The sequence below is a fragment of the Falco punctatus genome, assembly GCF_963210335.1.
Source record: "Falco punctatus genome assembly, chromosome: 12".
In the NCBI taxonomy this organism is placed as follows: Eukaryota; Metazoa; Chordata; class Aves; order Falconiformes; family Falconidae; genus Falco; species Falco punctatus.
In genome coordinates this window covers 13017037-13038312 of record NC_137592.1, presented here as the reverse complement: position 1 = coordinate 13038312, position 21276 = coordinate 13017037, and the positions used below count along the sequence as shown (strand labels likewise).

Below are 21276 nucleotides of genomic sequence, written 5' to 3'. Positions count from 1 at the left end.
CAGTTGCATCATGGCATGGAGTGGGGGACTATTTTGTTACATAAAATACAGTAAACATTATGTCCAGTTGAAAGCTTCTGACTGATGTTTTCACTTGCTCAATAGAGATTTGGGTGTTTATTACTGTGCTGCTGAATTCTCAGGGGATTAAGCCACTCTGCCAATGGTCCATGCCCTCAGTGCTTCTCATGCTATGTTCCACAGGGGCTGCTACCTGTCCTGCTAGCCATCTTCCCATCACTTGTGGATGGCTCTCAGTTTTCTCCTAAGCACTTGGTCTGTGTAGTGGAAAACCCAGAAGCAGTATGCATGGAATAGAGGGGAATATGAAGAAGGGGTTACTGGAGTTTGGAGGAGGGAAGTCTAGTGCAGTGAAGGTACTAAGATGCGGAAGAGGTAGATAGGAGAGAAATAGAATAGAAATTTCAGTTGGAAGAGACCTACAATTATCTATCCAACTGCAAAGCACAGACATGTAAGAGTAAAGGAAAGAGGATCCAGGAGGCAGAGGTGGGAGGTGGAAGGCTGAAGTCTGACAGTAAGGGTGACTTGTATAAGACTGGTGGTAATAGAAAGACCAGATGGCGGCCTTTTCACTCATATGCAAGTGGCTCGCCTGTCCTTTTTCTTCTTTCCTCTTGAATGTCCAGCTTAGAACCTGTGCTCTGATTTGTGGAAGTGCTGTGTACTCACAGCTGTAAGTTAATGGTGATTGTACCTTAACTCATGTAATATTTTCTCTGAAGGAGTATATGGAGATACTAGATTTTAGGTGTTATGAATCTGGCATGAAAAATAGGGGCTAGTCCTAATTTTTCTGTACCTTTGGTCCTCAGATTTAGAAAGGAGATGATAATGACTAATGGGGTGAATGAAAACCTCAAACCTACTCAAACAAAAAACCAAATCCACAAAACCAACTCTCTTCTTCCCTTATTCCCTCACTCCCAAACCCCACAGTATTTACAGAGAAAGATGGCAGTTTCTGGTTCCTTCCTTATATCAACATATGTAAGAAACTCTAATTATTAAAATTGTTGCTATTATTGTAAGACTACAATGTTTTTCATTTCAAGTTCATTTTACTTGGTTCACAGAGAGATGCCATAATTTTGTTTCTGTGTTTGTCTTGTTGTAGGGCATGTTTGTAAGTGGAAACACCTTGTTGAAAGCCTACAGCATAAATTGAACACTAACTGGCTGTTGCAGTGAAGAAACTGTGGTGGAAAGGAAGTTCTTTTAAAAGCAACATTAAGTGTCTCAGTGTTATTTAATTGTTTTAGGTGATGTGTGGGTGAGCCAATAAATTTATCTTTTATCCAGTGTATTGTCTTCAAACATTCAGTTGCATCAAAAGCATCTCTTGGTGTTCAGTCAAGGTTCTTGGGTAGACTGGGATGAGGAATTCCTTATGTTTGGAAAAGCAGCAAGTGACCAAGAGGCGTTTTGGTTTCAAGTTTCTCAGTGCTTTCAGCAACTTTTTCTTGTTTAATAGATTCTTAGTTGTTTGATGATGAGATTGCGTGCTACTTCCTAGTTTATCCACGATGCTTCTCATTCGGTACTGTGACTTCCATTTTTACAAAAGCAGCAGGAATTCATGAAATAGCTCACCAAAGCAACTGATGGGTGAATGTGTCTGTATTTCTCACATTGTTAGTTATTGAAATAGAATTTGTTCCCATTAGAAACAAAGAGAAATTTTCTCTTAGAATCCTTGAAGTACAGAGATGGACTTACAAGTGTAAGTTGTTCTGCACCATGAATGCTAAAGGGTAGTGTCATTGCCTTTGCTAGGGGACAGAGTGAAATTGTGCCATGCAGTCAAAGCAGGTGATAAGGACCTGTCCTGTAGCAAAGACAATATATTCATTGTTTAAAAAAACCCAATAAAGCAAGAAAAGCTCTTCACTGTCTTATTACCACAGTTAAATTGAATAGTTATATTCCACAGGATGGATATGCTCATTTCAGGAACAGATCTTGAAGACTGTGTTTCTGTATGTATGTATGTTATCCAGCAGCCAGTCTTAAGATCTGCTGCATGCAAACATCTTGGGGTTCGTGCTTCCAGACTTACTGTGAGATGAGTGACTTCAGATCCATCTGTGCCTTCTGTGCTCTATGAAGTATCCAGTGCAAAGACAAGAGAGACGGTATTGCTTCTATGCTCATTAGTTGTGAGGAGATTTGCTTATTATAGTCACAACACCTTGTATTTTTGTATGCCAGAGCCCCTTAGGGCCAAGGTCTCAGTATATACTGGATTTATTATACTTGTGTGAGTCTGGGCCTTTCTCTGTTGCTGCTGTTCCAGTTTCAGTCTCTCAATGGTATGAGGACACTACCCTGCTTTTTTCTATTATTTCTCCTTTGAATTATTGCTTAAGACAGTTATTCACCCTCCGACTCTAATAGATGCAAATGAATAGCATAGAATTATGTGCTCTGTCCACAATTCCATATAGGCTGTGTTGCAGTATAAAACCACAGCATTACATGAAGGCAGTATGGAGGTTTCTTGTTTAAAGAGAGAAGGAAGAGCCTAGCCATGACTAGGAGGAAGGTCAGGCAGCTTGGAAGAATTCAGCATTAGTCTACTCCCCTCACTTGCCTCTTCCCATTTCTGAAATTATGAAGAATACTTTATAGTTCAATTGAGATTGAATGCTATTTCAGTTTTCCTTTTCCCTTTAGTAATAAGCCAGCTGATATAAACTATGTTAGGATATAAAGGTTCCTAAGAATGCTGAGCTATCACAGAGATGTTGGTACACATTAATTTTTGTTCTCTCTAACTAAAGTGACCTAAGCTTTAAAATGTAAACTATCATGCATTAATTAGTGGGACAACATCAGACCTGTTAAGCTTGACAGAACATTAACACACACACACATACACACACGTTATTGTGCATATGGTTGAATCATGTTGACAGAGCATACTACCCGCAGTGCTTTGTATGACAGCAGAACTGCTTTGGTTGTTTACTACATTTGTGCTTGACATAGAGTGAGTGGCATCACTTCTTTGCAATACTGGCAAAAGACTGGCCAATTCACATTTTCATATTCCTGGAGGTGTATGGTCCTGCATTATAGAACTGTTACAGCAGGGCTATATTTTGCATTGTGCAGTTTTTTGTGTCCACACAGTCTGTTTGGGGACCATTGCAATAAAGTGGTCTGAGATGATACCCACCACAGAAATGGGAGTAAATGGCTGAAATGAGTTTACAGAAGAGCTGAGGTCTGAAACATGGTAGTGTGATTGCCATTTTCCCCTGCTGTCAAGAGCTGGGACAGGTTTCTCCTTCCCGTAGTGTACCTTTCGGCTTCCATGGAAGTACTGTGCTAAGTAACAAGGAGATTGCCAACCGTGAAATTCATTGGCAATAGGAAGAAGATAAAGATGAGAATACTTCTAAAAGCCAACATGTCTTTTCTGTGCTAACCCAAGACATGAAGATGTCTGCATAGTTACGGAACTTGCAGGCTCCTTGGAGGAGTCTTTAGCTGGTGTGTCCTATTGTGTTTTTGATTAAATTTTGCTATGAACAAGCATTGGTAGTACTATGTCATATAGTGGAGTTTCACTTTGTTCCGGGTGTTCTGTGAATACAGTCACTTGGGACATATATCAGCTTAAGTGTTTTTAGGCTCTTAGTTGCATAAAGCACAGGCCATCCCATTTTCCCTAGCTGTGTTTTCAAAGAAGCCCTGGAAGCTCTATGTTCCAACTCCTCTGTTCTGTTGCAATGTGGGACATCCTTTGTAGTCAAAGGATCTTTGAATCCTGGGAATAGAGTATGAATTGTGGGCAAGGTGGACTTGTACTTCAAGACAGTCTTTCTTGTGTGTGTCCCCCCCCCCCCCTTTGTTTGTTATGACCGTGTGTTGTATCCTTCCACAGGACTGTTCTGCTGTTGAGTATTCATATATTATAAACTCACTGTTACTGATCCTTGAAAGGAAGGCCCCAGGTCAAGCCTCCCACTTTTGTCTCTTCTTCAAATAATAAGTCTTTTTAAACTGCCTATGAGTGTTCAAGTGATGATAAGGGATCTGACAATTTCATTTTTGTTGTATGTCTCCATTTGGTTAACACCTCTATGTCTTACCTGCTTGTGAATGGTGGCTCCTTATTTTGTACCACAATTTGCACATGGTCTTTGGGAAATGAGAGAAATGAAGGCAAAAACTATAGCTGCACTTTGGCATGAAGTTTGACTTATAAAGCAGCTTTTACTGCTTTCTCTGTCCACTGGAAGAGTAGGAAAGCAACCAAAGTTAATGGCTTTTTCTGATAGCATATAGACTTCTGGGAGAAACAGTCCCATCTTCCATACACACATTGACCTTCACCCTTGTGTAGTAAGCTGGTACAAAGCCTGTGCAACATTTAATTCCTGTTTGAGCTAAGGGATTTGTGTCATGCTGAACAGTTCTCACTGTAGTGGGTCACTACTCATGCATGTAGAGCATAATGATCTTCCCCTTAATCTTATCTTGAACATACTATATCTGTAGGTTCCATTGTAAGCAGGCAAGCTTTTGGGTTTCAGACAAGAGGAATGGTAAAATTAGCATGCTGTGTTTGAAGTCAGACTAAATGATCTAATGACTCTGCCTGGCTTTAAATTTTATCAGCCTGTTGAAGTAATTTTGCTTTAAATCAATAGGACTACTCATATGCTTAAATTTAAGCACCTGTATAAACATTTGCACCAGTCAGGATGTTATTCAGCACATAGTTATAAGCTAGGGTTTTTTAGACATTATCAAAGAAATTATTTTTTAGCACTGACATTTCTGTTGTAAGCGTTGAGCAGCTGCTTCTCTTCGTAGAACTATTTTGCTGCTGTCCAGTATTGAACTTTGATTTCTTACTGTGTTTTAGCTGGGTTTCTTGTTATATTCCCTCTTCCCCAGTTCTGCTTTTTGAGTGAGACAACTGTAGACTGTACATGTGTTCTCAAAAAAATCTTGCTTTGACTGCCCCAAACAGACACAGTGGTACTTTTAAGTCTCTGCTCTTTTTTTCCTGTAATGTTAGTGGGCTTGACTGTGACTTGGGAGCACAAAGCTCTCTTGTAAGAGCATATGGTAATAGTGGAATAGGGGCTTAGGGAGAAATTAAGATACTTACACTGGAGCAATTGCATGAGGAATAATAAATCCTACTAAACCTGAGCTGCCTTTGCATGAGAGCATGGCATGGTTTGTCTGTCACCCGAAGTGCATTATTTTTTTTTTAAGTCATGTGATTTTTCTTTAAGTCACTCAGCTTTCCTGGAATGAGAAAAACATGCTGCCCACACAGTAGTGACAGCTGACCGAAGTATTTATTTGACAACCCTAGTCTTCTTTATATCTCCTGGCAAAACAATAGCAGGGTAGAAAGCTTGTGAACATCCATTGTGAACGTTCCTTCTGGTATATCAAATTCTCCTAATTTGTAACTCAGAGTCTTAGTAATTGCAACCCTGTTAATACTTGTGAAAACTTGAAAGTGTTTATATACAAAGGATCTCTTGCAGAGTAGTTAGGCCCCAGCAGGTACTAAGATTTTATAAGGTGCAGGGGTGTAAATTTCATTCTAAGGCCTTATGGAATGATTCTATCTTCAGGACAAAACTCTCAGTTTGCAAACTTTGAACTCATGAACTTGTGAACTCTTACAGTTTTGGAACAAATCTTTTAATGTGTGTGGTTTTTTTCCCCTAGAACTGCTTCTTCTATGATTATGTGACTATGTGAGGCAGTTTCCATGTTTTAAACTAGGGTTGCTCACAGGCTTCAAAACACCGGCCTTAAGTTCTCGAAGACAGAAAACCTAACAGTAATCTAAGCCAGATTTTTTCTAAGTCAATCTGTTTTATATGGAAACAAAATAATATGTTTTGACCACCACTAGCTGTAACGCTAACACATTTTCCCTGATTCTGAGTTGCTTTGAAATGGTCCTAGATGCTAGGATGGGAGAAGGGGTTGAAGAAAGAGCAGAGTAGCTTCGAGCTACTGCCATGTTCCCCATACAACATACTATAAGAAACAGAAACTAGTGGAGTAAGCCAGTGGAGTAGGTTGTCATTATCTTCAGAATAAAAACCCTCTGTTCTCAGTGGTGTGAGCAACTCTCTTGGCCTCAGTGGGTTTGCATCTGTGCCTCTCATCAGAATTTGTTCTGTTAATTCTTCATTAAGGATATGAATTTATTAAGAGTATTAATACAATTTCTAAGTACCATCTATAACATGTTTTCCACAGATAAATGCAAAAGTGCATCAGTACATTTATTTTATCACCTCTTCCTGTATAATGCAGCTGGCGAATTCAGATTATCTTCTTATAGCTAAGCAATGGCCTCTGTTTTGCTACATTCATGAAGCAATACCAAGCTTTAAAATAACATTGTGGTGAATGTTGCAGACGTGAATAAATCTGAATGATCCAGTGTTTGCTGTTCAGTTGTATTGCAATAGCTGTGCAACCAACATCTCATGGAAATGATTGCATTTGTTTAACAGCAGAAATTGTAATGCTTCTTTGCTTGGGTGATTTGCCTCCATTCCTTCCCTCCGTCCTACCAGTTTTACAAAAGCTTCTCTAGTATAATGGTGGTTACACAGTTTAACCTTACATTTTAAACTAAACCCCTTTTTTTGGTTTCTGCTCAGTCGTCTTGCAGGGGAATCGGTTACTGATATTGAAAGCAAGGAATGTTACCTGAGTGAGAGCATGCTATGCTAGTTACTCAAATTGCAATCTAAAGAGCTTTCTCTTGCAAATATCTGTACAGGCTTCTATTTTTACTCCCACTACAGGTGTTTTATTTTTCATAAGACCAGGCTTATAACCTCTTGGAAATGAGAATTCGTTTAAATAATAGAGTACATTGAAATCAAACAAAGAAAAGTCTGATCCTATGAGCAGTGACTAACATCTGCTTCATTGAAATTGCTGCTTGGCACCTCCCTGGGTCAGATTTTCAGCTGACTGCTGCTGTTGACAATTGTCCTATCGCAGCTTTTCACCTACATGGATGACATCCTGCCTTGCTGTCTTCACAATAACAAACACTAAGCATAATAGCAGCCTGCGGGGATACAGTAGAATAACAACACATCACACTTCCTTTTTACTCACCAGCAACTTTTTTACAGTAAACCACTAATCCTAAGTAATATCTGAATAACAAATGAATAATCTGAATGTCATATGCAGGAAGGTAATGTGTTAACGCAAGTGAGACTAATAAAAGGTTATTATCATAGATTGTTGAAAGAAGATGAAAATCACATGATGAAATCCTGAATCTAGTTTTCTACAGCTTCTATCCTCCTGCCTTCAAATCACAATAGCATTTCCTTTGTTCGAGCAAAGGACATGTTGGAAATTGAAGAAATTAAACACAATTTTAAAAGAACATCTCATTTTTTCCTCTTAAAAGTCTGTCTTGTTGATGCTGATTCAGTGAATTAATATGGTCTGTGCACTGCCATGTCTTAAAATGGAGTTTTCTACACATGCAGTTGTGGTAGTATAACTCTATGCATAGTATTTGAAAATAAGCAGATTAAACATTTCCACTCACATTCTACTGTCAGTTTAAATTAGACCTCAGAATGGCAACTACATGGTATTGCAATGCAAAACACAATGAATAATATATATGGATATCTATATATAGTGTATTTTTATGTAAACGCAAGCACACAGAAATTACCTGCCATAATAAATTCTAAAACTATAGGAACTTTCAGGTACTTCAGTTTTGGCTAAGTTCCTGCCTTCCAATGTTCTGCACGAGTATAAGACTAAATTCTCACAAAACTTCTATTATAAGTTATATACATTTTGATATGTTTATGTATTCTAAATTAACACATATTGTATAAATATGTATTACATATACTTCTCCCTCCCTCTCTCTGTCTCTAAATTATAAATTTAACCTAATACAGAGTTGACTTGATTATTTTTCTTTGGAGCATATAGTTACCATCAATATTTCTCTGGTACTTAATGGCAGATTATAAAGTGAACACAGCACAGGTGAGGAAAATGGCAAACTTACAAATACGTGGCAAAGGCTTCTTTTTGCTTAAGGGAAGTTCTGAAGAATCCATAACTGAATTTAGATTATCTAAAAAATCAGACATCCTGCCAAAACCTTTATCCAAAAATCAGATACAGTTCCTTCTCCAAAGCTCATTCTGTTTTCATTTACTAGTCTGGCCACATCTGAAAAGACATGAAGCATGTAGCGAGTAGAAATACCAGGAGACTTACCTTAATTTGATAGGTATCCAACTTTCACCGCACTCCTTTTTTTAAAGTGTTCTTCTCATGGTGTTGAGATGCTGAGATTATTCGCTGCCGGACAGTGTCCTGTACATGACTCTCAGGCTCAGCAGCCCTGGCAGGGCCCTGGAGAGAGAAGCAGGATTGTGCTCTGTTCACTCCCAGCAGCTTTACTGAGGCTAGGGCTCTTTTGAGCTCAATTAATTCTAGATTGTTTGGCTAAATGGCAGCCACGCTTCCTTCTATTCTTTCCCAACTTAGTTTTCCTGCCTCCAGTGGTTCTTTTTCCTTTCTTTGGACTATAAATAGGTCTGCCACAACACAGTCTATAGCAGTAAGGAAGGCAGGAAATGCATTTAAACAAAGGAAAGATCTTAGGGTTTTTTTGCTTTCCCCCACCAATATAAGTGAAAGAATTTGATAAAGATTGCTCTGCAGACACAGTCCTCTTGCAAGAGGAAAACACTTGTTTAAAAACATGCTAGAATTTACTCTTTTCTACTCTAAAAAAAATAATGAGGAGACACTGTAGCACTAGGCCTTTTGACTTCAGTCTGTTGAGTAATTATCATTTCCCTTAAGTATTTAATTTTGCTTACATCTTTGAAATTGTTTGATACTGGAGAGTTGGAACAAAAGTTTTCTTTGGCTTAGAAAAGAGGACAAAGATGGCTAACATGTTTTAGGATGGCAAAATATGCGTTATAAGAGGTGCAGATCTTGCATGCTTGAGAATGATGTTTAAAGTGTGTGAATCATCATTTCATCTGAGTACTTTCTTCCTTGGTGAAACTTGCCCTGCAGCCTCAAGCCAGAGTCCAAGAGGTTGGAAGTGCTTAAGCAAACTAAGTGCATTTACATGCAGGGAAACAGAATTGGCCTGCATGCATTCAATAAGGATGGCTGTGCAGCTATAGCTTTTGAGTAGCAATCATGTTAAAATACTCAAATGGATTTTATGAATTAATTTGAGATACAGAATTATTTTGATGCGCTTTGGGTCAGTTTTTTGATCAGAAGCTTTCAATTTTTAATTATTTTCAGCTTAGTGGTTTTAAAAACATATAACAAGCTTCTAAGACCCTGTGAAGCTTAAAAAAAAATAAATTAACCGTTCTCACATTATACTCACTAAGACGATAATATAGTATTGTATGTACCTGGCTCTTTATCTCTTCCCCCTTTTGGCATTTTTTCTGCTGAGGTACATGCCTTTCCTTCAATTTGTACAAATTAGGTAAATTGCTGTGAAAAAGCTTTCTGCTGGTCTTTACAGTGGTAGTTTCATGTTAGCATAGCAGTGTGCTTATTGAAGATAGTTAAGACTGTAATGCATAGTTTGGGATCAGTTATTATTTTAGTGGAAAGGTAGAGACAAAAGATAGGTGTTGCTATGTAGACAAGCAATTTTCCTTCTGTTTAAGTTTTGTATGTGAAATATACACATACTAGACCTGCTGAAAGTGGTGAGAGTTAAGGACCTGTGGTATTTGGGGAATTTGGAGAACTTTAAAACTTTTGTTTCAGTCACATCATGTAGGCAATGATCATGACTGTTAGCTAGTACTGTGTTTTATGTATGAATTTGCAAATCTTTATGTAGACTAAATGATGCCAGAGCAGTTTATATAAAAATCAAGAGCATTTTCAGGAAAGTGCCTGCCTTATTGAGAACTTTGCAAAGATCCTGTTTCTCATGATAAGGATGTGATTGTTTATAAGAAGAGACATACAAGTGGTGGGTGCATAAAGATTTTTGTTGGTATCTTGAAAATTAATAACTCAAGACCAAGGTTTTTCTCGAAAGTACTTTTTTATAAAGTTAAACCAGAATGGAATGCTCCAAGTGAAACTCCTCTCAAAATCAGTAATTTAATTAATAGAAAGACCTGAAAGTTACAATATTTATAATATTTTTTTCTTGTATTAATATTGGTAATTAGCAGACAGATTTAAAGTCATAGGAAGATGTTGATCTTTGCAGATCACATACCACAAATCTGACAAAGAGGAATATAATTCTCGGAGTGAACAGTGGATCAACTACTGACTTCAGCTGAAACACAGAAGCAGTTATAGCTAAGATTCTGTCATGGAGATAACTGAAGGCAAGCTACAGTCTTTCTGGCTCCTTCCGATCTTAGACCAAGGGTGAAGGACTGGCAATGTGTAAAAGTTGATTGTATTCATTTATATGGAACAGCTGTGGAATAGGCCTAACTAACCCTGTTTCTACAAAGTTGATTTCCACAACATAAGAGCACTGAAATGCAAAGCTGCTTAGCTGTATTTCAGTTGTGCATGCCTTTATTCAAATATAGTTTAGTTTAAATCTTAAATCTGCTCAGTGAGTTGCTAGTGGTTACAGACTTGAAATTGGATCACACATTCTCTGTGAGCTGTGGTGCAGTTAGCACCAAGCACCAAGCCTCGAGAGGCTTAGTCTTAAATAGCTGCTTGCCTTGTGTCAGCATGGTTCCAGTAGAGCCCAACTGCAGAAGCCTGCTTGCACTGACTTTGCTGGTAAGCTTTCTTTCAAACACACATCTCTTCTCAATGTCATTCAAAACATCTCCAAACATTAAAAATAGAATGCAGTGTTAAAGCAGGATTTCTCTCCTCTGTCATTCTGACTTTACATACTGGAAGAAATTCTCTTACCCAGTGTGCAAACTCTTTCACTCCCACTTTACCTTTGCAGCCTTGAGGAGAGAGTCTGTCTTGAGAGAGGACTTCAGAGTTTCCTTTGGGGATTGATCAGGTAGCTGGTGAAGCCACAAGAGAGCTAGGAGCAGGGTGAGAAAGAATTGCTGAGGGCAGATGCTTGCAAGGTGCGGTGAATTTTTTCTGTGTGAAAGCAGAAGAGATGTATTTTGTCTGACAGCTCAGTTTTTGTGGGTCTGTTATACAGTAGGCCCTAGGACAAACGAGGATGCATGAGCAGATGCAGAGTAACACTGTGGTGCCCAGAACTTGTGAGGTTGTTTTTAGTCGCTTTAAATTCAAAGCACCTTATCTTCACAGTTCATTTACACTCTGTGCCCTGAAAAGACATGCATGTGTGCATGTGTTAAGGATGTAAGCAAACTTCCTTTTCACTGAGTTCCTGTGTGCTGAGTGAGCTTGTTCAAGCAAAGTGAATCACGTATTCTTCACCACAGAAAACTTAGACTGAGCTATCCCATGGCAGCATGACAAAAACACTGCTTTTCACTGGATACCTCAAAGGGGCTTCATGCAAATAATTTTGATTCTACCAATGAGCCACAAAATAATCTAGATGCTTTGATATAGTCGTGTTGTGTCGTGTCCCTGTCCCCCCCCCCCGTCCCCGTCCCCCCCCAGTTCCGATTACTGAGTTCTGGCTCTGCATCTGGCTTTTCACAATCAGAATGGTAAAAATGGCATCCAAATTCCCATGAAATTTGAATACGGAAGCTTTTCAGAATAGCTTCCAAAATAAAAAGCTCTACTACCAGAGCCTTTTTTGCTTTTATGCTGCTCCTCCCTTGTGCTGCTGAGCAGCGTTGTGTTACACTGTTTCCACTGACATCAGTGGGAATGGGTTTGACGTAAAGTCAGCATGAGCAGGGCAGCACACTCTACTTTGTTGTGCCTATAATTCATTAAATAGCTTAAATTCCCTCCTGTTGTCACTTTCTTGACTTCACATTTTATTGCCTCATGGAATATGTTGCAAGAAATTGCGTAATTTTTCCTGGTAAAGCTATACTGAGGAAGAAACAATAAACCGGTTTTTATCTCATATAGCTCTTGTTTAGTCTACCTGACTTGACACCATGGAAATCACTTGTCAGTAGAATTGAGTAAATTATAAGGACACAGACTTTTCTTTTGATTGCTGATCCTGTTAAACACAGATGGTCTTTCTGGACTGTGGTGCAGGCTGTGGGCCAGATCCCTGGCTTCCACAAATTGGTGTTGCTTCATCAACATCAGTGGAGCAACACTGATTTGAGCTGTCGGGGAATTTGGCCAATTGGTGTTAATGGATTTATGCCAGTTTATAGCAGCTGAGGAGCTGTGAGTTTAAGGCCTTTTCTAACGTAGCTTATTTCATGGCATAGAAAATGTATAGTCTTCCTCCCCTCTGCCACTGAAGCAAGTCATCAAAACATAGAAATATCGCAACAGGTCTGCCACTTACAGCTACAGGGTAAGCTGAAGAACAGTTCATTGTGTTCTTAAAAAAAGAAGTCAAGGAAAACCGCAGGTCAGACTCAAGCTGTGAGTCAACACACATGTAAAAGACTGGTTGTCTGCCTGTGTGTTTGTGGGCTTATGAGTTAGCACAGTTGTGGTCTGTGTGATGTGAGGTAATCCCTCATTCCACAAACTATCTGTGTGTTATAGGTTGGTTGTGTGGTGATGAAGGGAGACGATGAACAGAAGTCTAATTTGTTTTTCACCTTCTTGCTTATCACAATGTATATTTTTTTCTCTGCACCTCTGTAACTTAAACAAAGAACATGCATTAAATACTCATGGATAATAGTGAAGATTAAAGTTAAAGCTTCATTTACAAAATGTTAGAGTTCCCTTTTTGTACATCCCCATCTCTTCCCTGTGACTGATTTCTGTACAACCAACCAGGAGTTTAGGGAGGTGGTGACAGCAGGAAACATTATCTCCATGGTATTGATGAGGAAATAGAGTAACTTGCCAAAGGTCTCACAGGAAGTAATACTTTTACCTGGAAAGCTTATTCTGTTGGTTGTTTCTGCTTTTCATCTTTTCCCCTCCTTGTATTTTACTTGTCTCCTACTTTTAGTCGCATCTTTGTAATCAAGATTCTTTGCATTCTACTTCTGTCCTTCTTAGGGTGTGTGTAATTTAGTCTAGTAGAGTTGATCTTTGCTTCCAGCCAGCTCATGATTTCACCTTATGTTCCCACTTGTAAAATTTTCATGCAAGCACCCTTGTGTTTTCTCCCCCACTTGTGAGAAGCTGCTATAAACAAATGCAGTATTACTCCACTGTTCTGCAAAACTCCTTTGTCCCATCATCCTCCAAAAATGTTAATGCTATTGCTGCAGGGTGGCAGGTGTCGTTTTCTTCCAGGAAGGTAAAAGGGGCTACTAAAAATGTGAATGGTTTTTTGAACTGTCAGAAATTATCTCCAACAAGTTTTTCTGGTGCTGCCCGTCTTTGTGGATGGCCTCTCTGCTCACCTGCCTGCTCAGGGTGCCATGTCAGAAGTCCCCTTTCCTGATTTGCATCCCTTGTTCGTACAGAGTGGGCAGCTGCTCTTACGATTACAACATTATTTCCTTATTTCCTGGTATACTTTTTCCACCTGTATCCATCTTATTTTCCATTTTATACTTCTGTTGGCACAACAAGGTGCTCATTTTTGATCCCATGCACTCAAAGGTACTAGTAATGGATAGAAGACCTCAGGCATTATAGTCCTGCACTTCAGCCTTTAGATGTTTGATCTTTCCTACTCTTGTATTTATTTTAATGTGTGTCTTTTAGAATTGAAGTTTCCAAGGAAAAAAGTGAGAAAACATATAGCAACAACAATTTTTTTCCTTCTTTGTATATAATGTACTGATAAAAGAACACTGACATGTTTTACAGGTAATGCATCTCTAGCAAAAAGACTTCTGTACAGGAATCTGTTAACTTTTTCATGGTTGCTAGAAGAATGGTGCACACCATTTTACTTATCCCTTATAGCCAGGTGTAGATTAAGAAGGAAAATATTTTAAAATGGCTAAAATCCATCTGCTTTTTGTTAGGCTGGTGGAGTTAGGTTCTCATTACTTTCCCCATATGTCAGCGTGAATTTACTCTCCTGTAGTTTCCTTTGCCACTGTTCCAAGGGGCTTCCATTTGCTGACCAAACGTTTCTAGATTTCAAGGTGTTGCTTTCCTTTATCTGCCAGAACAGGGGAGACAGCTTAAGTTGTGCTAAACACTGTTGTGTCAGCATATGGAAGACATTGTCCAAGCCCCTTTGCTGCCATTTGAGATGGGGCAGTCTGTCCTAAATGGCTTTTTGGGGTATAGCTACACAGTTCTGTGTTGGAGTCTGGGTCATATGACAAACGTGCTTGTCTGCTGGAGCAGTGAATTGATCACACCAGAACACAGAGCCCTTTTCTGGCACATATGCTAGGAGGGGAGACGACTGATTTGCCCTGCCACCAGATGACATCTCTTCAGTGCTAAATCTCAGTTGCTTGCACCTGTTGAGAGCAGCTGACTCCCGTGTTCTCCTCTTCTAAGAGGAAGAGGAAGAATTGTTCCTTCTCAGTTCCTGTCAGGTTCTGTGATAGCATGTCACCTCCTGGCTCCAGGGGACAGGAATAGCAGCAGGCACAGTAAGTCTCCCTAACCATGAGGTTTCTGCAGTGACTTCAGAGGGACAAGGATCTCACAATGGATATCTGTTCTGTTGTGCTGGGAAGATGAGTGTCTGTTTGTGGTTGTTTTTTACCCCCCTGCATTCCTAGGAATTGTTCAAGTGCAGTTAATATTTTCCCTATCTCCTGGATCTGCATGTATGAGCTAGACCAGCTGCTTACAGGCTAGGGTAGGAATTTTGTTGTGCAGGGAGATTAAATAGTTTATTTCTCATGCGTCAGGAAAAGTCCTCGGAATGCTAGTCAGCTGGACTGTTTAGGTGATGGCTTTTACCTTAGGCTAATAGTTGTTTTAAAAATAGCCATTGCTCTGTGGGAAAAAGCATGCTTTTACACAGATTTTGGGTTCAGGCTTTTCGATTGCTTCTGTGTTCCTCTTTTTCTGAGGCTTCACGTTTCACAGTTCTCCCACTGCAGAAACACAGATTGCGTCTTCTTGGAGCTGTTTCTTAAGACCACTCTTCAAGAGTTGTGGATTTTCTTACTCCTTAAACTAGAGCAATGTGGCACTTCAGATGCTGTGCTGACCTCTAGTGACAAAGGCAGGAGGGAAGGTATCTGCTGTTAAACCCCGTGAACGGCAGGCTTACCCGGAGCTCTCCTCTCCTCTCTGCAGTTTTCAGCTCAAACAAATTATAAGGGCTTAATCTCTTCTGTATCTCCGGGTCTTTATATTTTCTTAAATTTCGGTCCGGTTGTTGAACAGCAGGTGTTGGACTCGGATATTCTGCTGGTTGCACAATGGGAGAATTCTGTTAATTTTCATTAATACTCACGAATTATAAAATTAATAAATTTTGCAAGCTGCTGATACTTCATTCCATTTATGATCCTACAATAAATAGCTTTGTATAAAGGTAACTTAAAATCCAAATCCCAGAGTTTAAAAAGTTTGGTTTGACTCTTACAGTTTGCCGTTAGATTTTAGTTCATGTTTCATGTTGCCAACAGGGGAGTTGGAAAGGTTCAGTGAGATAATACTTGTTTCGAAACATAGAAAAAAAATATAATTAGCAAATTTTTCTGGTGTTGCTAGATCCCTTTCAAACTATTTGAACACTATTCCTCACAATTTTGAATACTTTTGAATTTTTGAAGTGTTAGAAAACTGCTGTCGTTCATTCTTTATGTATTGGGAGCACAGTTACTCCCTGTGCAAGTGGAGTTGCACTAAAGGTAGGTGGGAAACTGTTAGTATGGCAATATTAAGAGGTACTCTCTGTTGTACAGAAGAATGTAGAGATGACAGTGGAAATAACAGACAGCTAAACCATTAGAGATATTAGAAGTGTAAGGGAATCTGTGAGAGAGAGCTGCTGCAGGGACATTTTGTTTGATTTGCGCTGGAGGCTGGTAGGCCATGTGCAAGGAGCTCTTGCTCAAGGTTCTTGCCCTTGAGCCCTGCATGCTGCTGAATATCTTAAGAGCTGTTTTGAGTTAGGTGTTTAGACAGGGAAAATGCTTATAGTGTTAGATTTTCCTAGGCTATCTTCCTTGTGGTACACATTTGCAAGTGTTTTGTTAAGTTTCATATGTGGTAGATGTAATGTTTTTAGCAAACACAAACCAAGTTTTACTGGATGAGGTAAGGGCCAGCCTAGCAAAAATTGTTATTGCTGCCTTCTGGTGGAATAACCCAATACCAGAACTATTACCAGATGTGAAATTAGTACATGTGTCTGGATGCACTATGTATTGTTTCATTCAATAGTGAAACACTCAAAAGCTCCCTGTTACCTGCTTTGTTTTATATTCAGTGTACTGAAATGAACTAACATTGCAATGAGTAATATAGTTAATGTAGCTCCTTTTTTTTTTTTTTCCCTTCATTTCACCTTCAGGGCATTTTAAAATAATAATTTTCTATTTTTCTTCAGTGTTTGGAAAAAATTACATCTAAGCATGAGCAAATGTGAATGACAATTCTGTCTTAATTCAGCTCACTTGTGCAAATCAAAGGATTTCCCTTTCCTGTTTCATTTTTGAAACCTCCTTATTGTGTGTGTGCTCTTCAGCTTAGTTTGGTGATGCTGCAGGCCAAAGAAGAACACATTCCTTGCTAAAAGCATACTTGAAATTTCTTGCTTATGGTAAAAGAAGGAAAAGGAACATGTCACATCTGTCTGGGTAGTTTGGGGAAGCATACAAAGTTGATTTAGTGGTTGGGCATTCTGTTTCTGTGAGGAGAGAGATTGCTCTGATGGATGTGATCAGTTTACCTTGGCAAAAGGTTTTCTAAGTACCGGATAGTAGCTACCATTTTTACCACATGCTGGATCTGTATTTAGAGACTGAAAAACTACCCTGTGGAGTCCAGTGCCAACGAACAGGAAGGACTGGGTGCATGGGATGCTGAGGCTTTGGGTCATGAGCAAGTGACAGGATGTGCTGGAAGTGAAAAGCAGAAGCAGGACTGCAGTGAGGGCTGGCCCTGGAAAGGAGTATCAAATGGACAGAAAGTGGGGAATGCCCTTGTGGCAGGAGCTGAGCTGAATGGCTGCCTGCTGTAGGAAGGGGAGATGTGGATCCTGAGAATGGTGCCCACTCACAAAATGATAGTGACCATTCAGATGACAGTAAAGTTTAATTAAGTTTTAGTTGGAAACAAACTATGTCCTGTTGAGGATTTTGGAACAGGTCCTACCCATCTTCTGGGCAGTTATCTCCTGGAGGAGAAGTGGCAGAAATTAAACTTCTAATGTGAAAGAAATAGAAAAAAAATATCTGCTTAGCTGTATTCACATGTCTGGCAGAGGCATTCCTCATGAAACACACATGGTGGGATTTTTCAAAACAGTTTGGCACAGTCTTTGCTCTGTTCCTGCTGGAATCCGTGGAGGTGCCACAGGTTTTGTTCAATAGGAGGAGAGCTAAATCAATATGGAGTGCTATGGAAAAATCCAGCCCAGACTGGATCCTGGCAGCATGAGTAGATAGGGATTGGAGGTGATGCTGAAATTGTCACGTAGAAATTTTCCATGCTGGCTAGCATTATCCTCTCTATCCCACTTGGTTCAGAGCTAACGGAAAGCCGTGTGTGGCAAAGCATGACTTGAGGGGAAGGGAAAGTCAGTGTAGAAAGAAATAAGAATATCCTAATTTCCTCCCTTCTCTGTGTCTTTTGTCAGGACAAAAACTTTATTGCAGAACTTCCCTTGTACCTGCAGTTGCCACTTAAATCTTCAAGAACATATTGGTTGATAGCAAGGAACAGTGTACATTGTGCATAATGCTCCTTCTAGATGGGATTCTCCCAAGATGGGCTCAGCAGATTGGTGTTCTGTTTTTTCTAAGTGAACAGAGCACATGCTCAGGTGTGGGAGAAAAAGGGGAAGGGGGGTCTCATCCCCTCAGTCAAGTTGCCTCTCTCACAGAAGGTTAGGGAGCAAGAGGCTGCCGTGGCAGGTCACAGCTTCCTCTCATGGAAAAAAATTAGCTCGGAAAGGATTTCTGGAGGCCCCTTCAATCTCCTGCTTTGGGCAGGGCAAACTTTAAAATTCAGAGAGGTTGCTCAGCTGCTGAGGCACAGAGCCCTGCAGTTTGAGTGGGAGAAGAGCAGAGCAGTCACAAGCCACAGACACAGCTGGGACAGAGCATGAAGCCTGAAGACTTCCATTAGGAGTCTCTGAGTCGAAATATGTGTGTGGTGATTCAGTTGTCTTGAAGGAAATCTGACATCCTGCATTTCTTTGGTTTACTTAATTCTTTCTCCACCAGATAGTAAAATCGCTTATTAATGCAGGTTGTTTCAACACATGTTCTCTTTTTGGTACGTGGGTGCTTAAATGGTAAAGGTTGGTGGGGGTGGTGTGGTGTTTGGGTTCAAGATCTTTCACAACTTGGTGTGCAAACACAGCCTATGCCAGCTGTGGAGGTGGTGCCCCAGGAGGGTCCAAATTTTCTAGTTCTGCTGTGTGAGGTTATTCCTGCAGGTGAATGCAGTGACTGTAGCCCAGTCCTTGGCATTCTGAAAAACACCCCTACTGTCTCACAACCTGACATTGTCACTCACTGGGAAGTCTTCAGCAAATGGCTGATTTTCTCCATTATCTCTTAGTTATTCTGCTTCTCTTTTGGATACATCACTTAGCGTCTCTAGGTAAATTTCAGATCCTCTGATAGAAAAGGCTATATAAATACCAAATAATCTCAGAGGTGAGCAGTGCCTCTGTGACACACAGCAATTCACCTCTTCTTTGCTTGAGTGTTGTCTTCCCTTGGCCTGCTTGGTGTTAGCAGAGTCCCCAGCAAGTACAAACTACTCATCAAAGTGGGTGGTATTATTAAAAGAACAATACAGTAGCCTCTACTAGAGGCAGTAGTGGGGTTTTTAAGTTTGCTGTGCACTTCGAAGGAATGCACTGTGGTTTAATTTCTGGCCAGATCAGGCCTGTGACGTGCTCTAACAGGGTCTGTCACCTTTCCTTTTGAGAATTTAGGAGTGCCAAAGCCATGAGCCCCTCTGCTGCCAAACTTAGATTCAAACCTCCATGAGGGGAAGGATCACTGTGAGCTAACAGGCCATGACAACCGCTTTGGTGCCTTTAGCATTTTAGGACTTCTCTTAGTTGGGAATTTATCTGAGTGTTTCAGTTGCCACTGACTAGCTGAATATTTGTCATGACTGCTAGTTTTGTCTCTTGGATTTAAATGATCTGTACAGCTGTGACTGTTTTTGTCCCAAATAATGTTAGAGCTCACTTTGAATAGTTTTAATGTTGGCTAATTTTTCACTGAATAGCATCCCAACATGAAAGTATCTATTCATATCAAATGTCTTTCTAGCTGAAATGTGTGTAACTAGATCTGTAGTAACTTCATTCTCATTAACACAGCAGCATTATAAGGGAACTAGCAGACTTCAGTTCTACCATGTCAGCAATTTTATTTTTTGTAGCAAGGAAATGGCTGGCTGAAAAAGGACTGATTTTTTTTTTTTTTTTTTTTTTAAAGGGTCCATATGGATGTAAAAAGTATTGGTGCCATTTTGTATAAATTGTAATCAGTTCCAGACTCTGTTGCACTCAGAAACTTGAATCATTGAATTGTACATGGTGGTTTCTGTATTTTGAGGGCTCTCACCTAAACCACAGCTCTTGTAACAAGTAAATGGCTACATCCGTGGTGTCCAATACCTTGTCTTAATGATGTTAAGGAAATATTTTTTTTAACTATGAATCACAATTGTATTCCTAAGCTCTGCAGCTTTTCAGGTGAAATGACAGAACCAGCCTTGCTATGCTGGGGCAAAGTAGGTGGGCTCCAGAGGCTGAGGTCAGATGGGCTGAGTTTCACCTAATTCCTTCAGTCGTGGTTCCTTTGTTAAAGTGTTTCTGAAGGCCTGGAGCCAGGCACTGTGGAATACCAGGCACTGGGATGTAAGTGGAATTTGGGTTGTTTGGTCTGCTTTTGGCTCCCTGTCTGTGTATTAAGGCATATTAGAGGTAAGAAACAAAAGTAAAAGGCAGAAGCATGCATAAAGTTGTGTTTGCTTGCATAAAGCCTACCGTAATAGAAGAGCACGGCTGTGATGAGGACATGGCTATTGAACCAGAAGAATGTTTTCAAGCTTCATTCAGTCTTGGGTCAACTGCTGCCCTTCTTGATCAGGGGCGGGGATAGAAGGTAGCTGGACACACTAAAACCTCTGTTGTGAACTGCTGGTAACAGAAATTGATATCCAGGGGGCCACTTAGGTTCCAGTTTGCTGGTTGTTTTCTGTGGAACCAGAGCCAGTGTATGCCATATCTCTGAACCTACTGGTAGCTTTTAACCCTGTGACCAATTTCAACCATATGTGTAAGGCAAACAAGACTGAAAGGCCAGTACAATCTGAGGTCTGTGAAGTTTGATGAACAGCTAGAGACAAATGACCCAACTAACCCTCGCTGCTGAGAGCATGGACAACATTTGGTTTGGCAGCAGTTGTGTCAATGCATCTGCATCCATTGCCCCGTTGTGGCACCCACAGCAGCAGATGGGTACTGCCTGTGCTTGTGGAGTTGCAGAGATGCAAGGATCTGGAACTAGAGTTAGCCCGCTGAGGAGAATGTTATAAGGAAGGGTTATGAGAATTCAGGGTTCATATTAGTTTTGTTGCTTAGGGAACAGCTTGAGTTTGGGATTGTGTTGGGGTTTTTTTGTCTGAAATAACACAAAGTAAGGGGGTCAGAGCATATATTGTCATGAGAATGGCAAAATCCCAGGCTATTCTAAACTTTTTGTTTTTAAAAAGATGTAATAAAGCAGCAAGGAGCTGATCTTGTGGCTCAGAATTACATGTTCAGTACAGTGTTTGTCCCCAAGTGAAGACTTCTAAGGGTACTTAAGTTTGAGTGTTATTTCCTCAGCTGTCATATTGGTGTACACCCAGGAAAAGCAGAGACTCATACTGCCATATTAACTCCCCAGCTGGGGAACGATTGAAGGAGTACTGGGATGGTGAAGATCTGAGGCTGTAGTGCTGACTGGTTGCAGTGGTGGCTTTGGGGCCAAGGCCATCTTTGAGGTGAACGCAGCCAGTTTCTGAAGGAGGTGGTGGCCGTCTGGAGGTGGGAGTGGGGGGAGCACTGTCTTG

At 40.2% G+C, this 21276-nt stretch overlaps 1 protein-coding gene and 1 long non-coding RNA gene across 2 annotated transcripts in view; one reads left to right on the top strand and one right to left on the bottom strand.

The window, feature by feature from the left end:
• RASGRP3 (RAS guanyl releasing protein 3) overlaps positions 1-9032 on the bottom strand; it is a 61929-nt gene extending 52897 nt beyond the window's left edge. Inside the window, exon 1 of the mRNA XM_080408183.1 lies at positions 8296-9032. The gene's annotated coding sequence lies outside the window, so the exon portion shown is untranslated. The remainder of the gene's footprint in view (positions 1-8295) is intronic.
• LOC308071967 overlaps positions 1-21276 on the top strand; it is a 68771-nt gene that overhangs the window by 4966 nt on the left and 42529 nt on the right. The window lies entirely within an intron of this gene.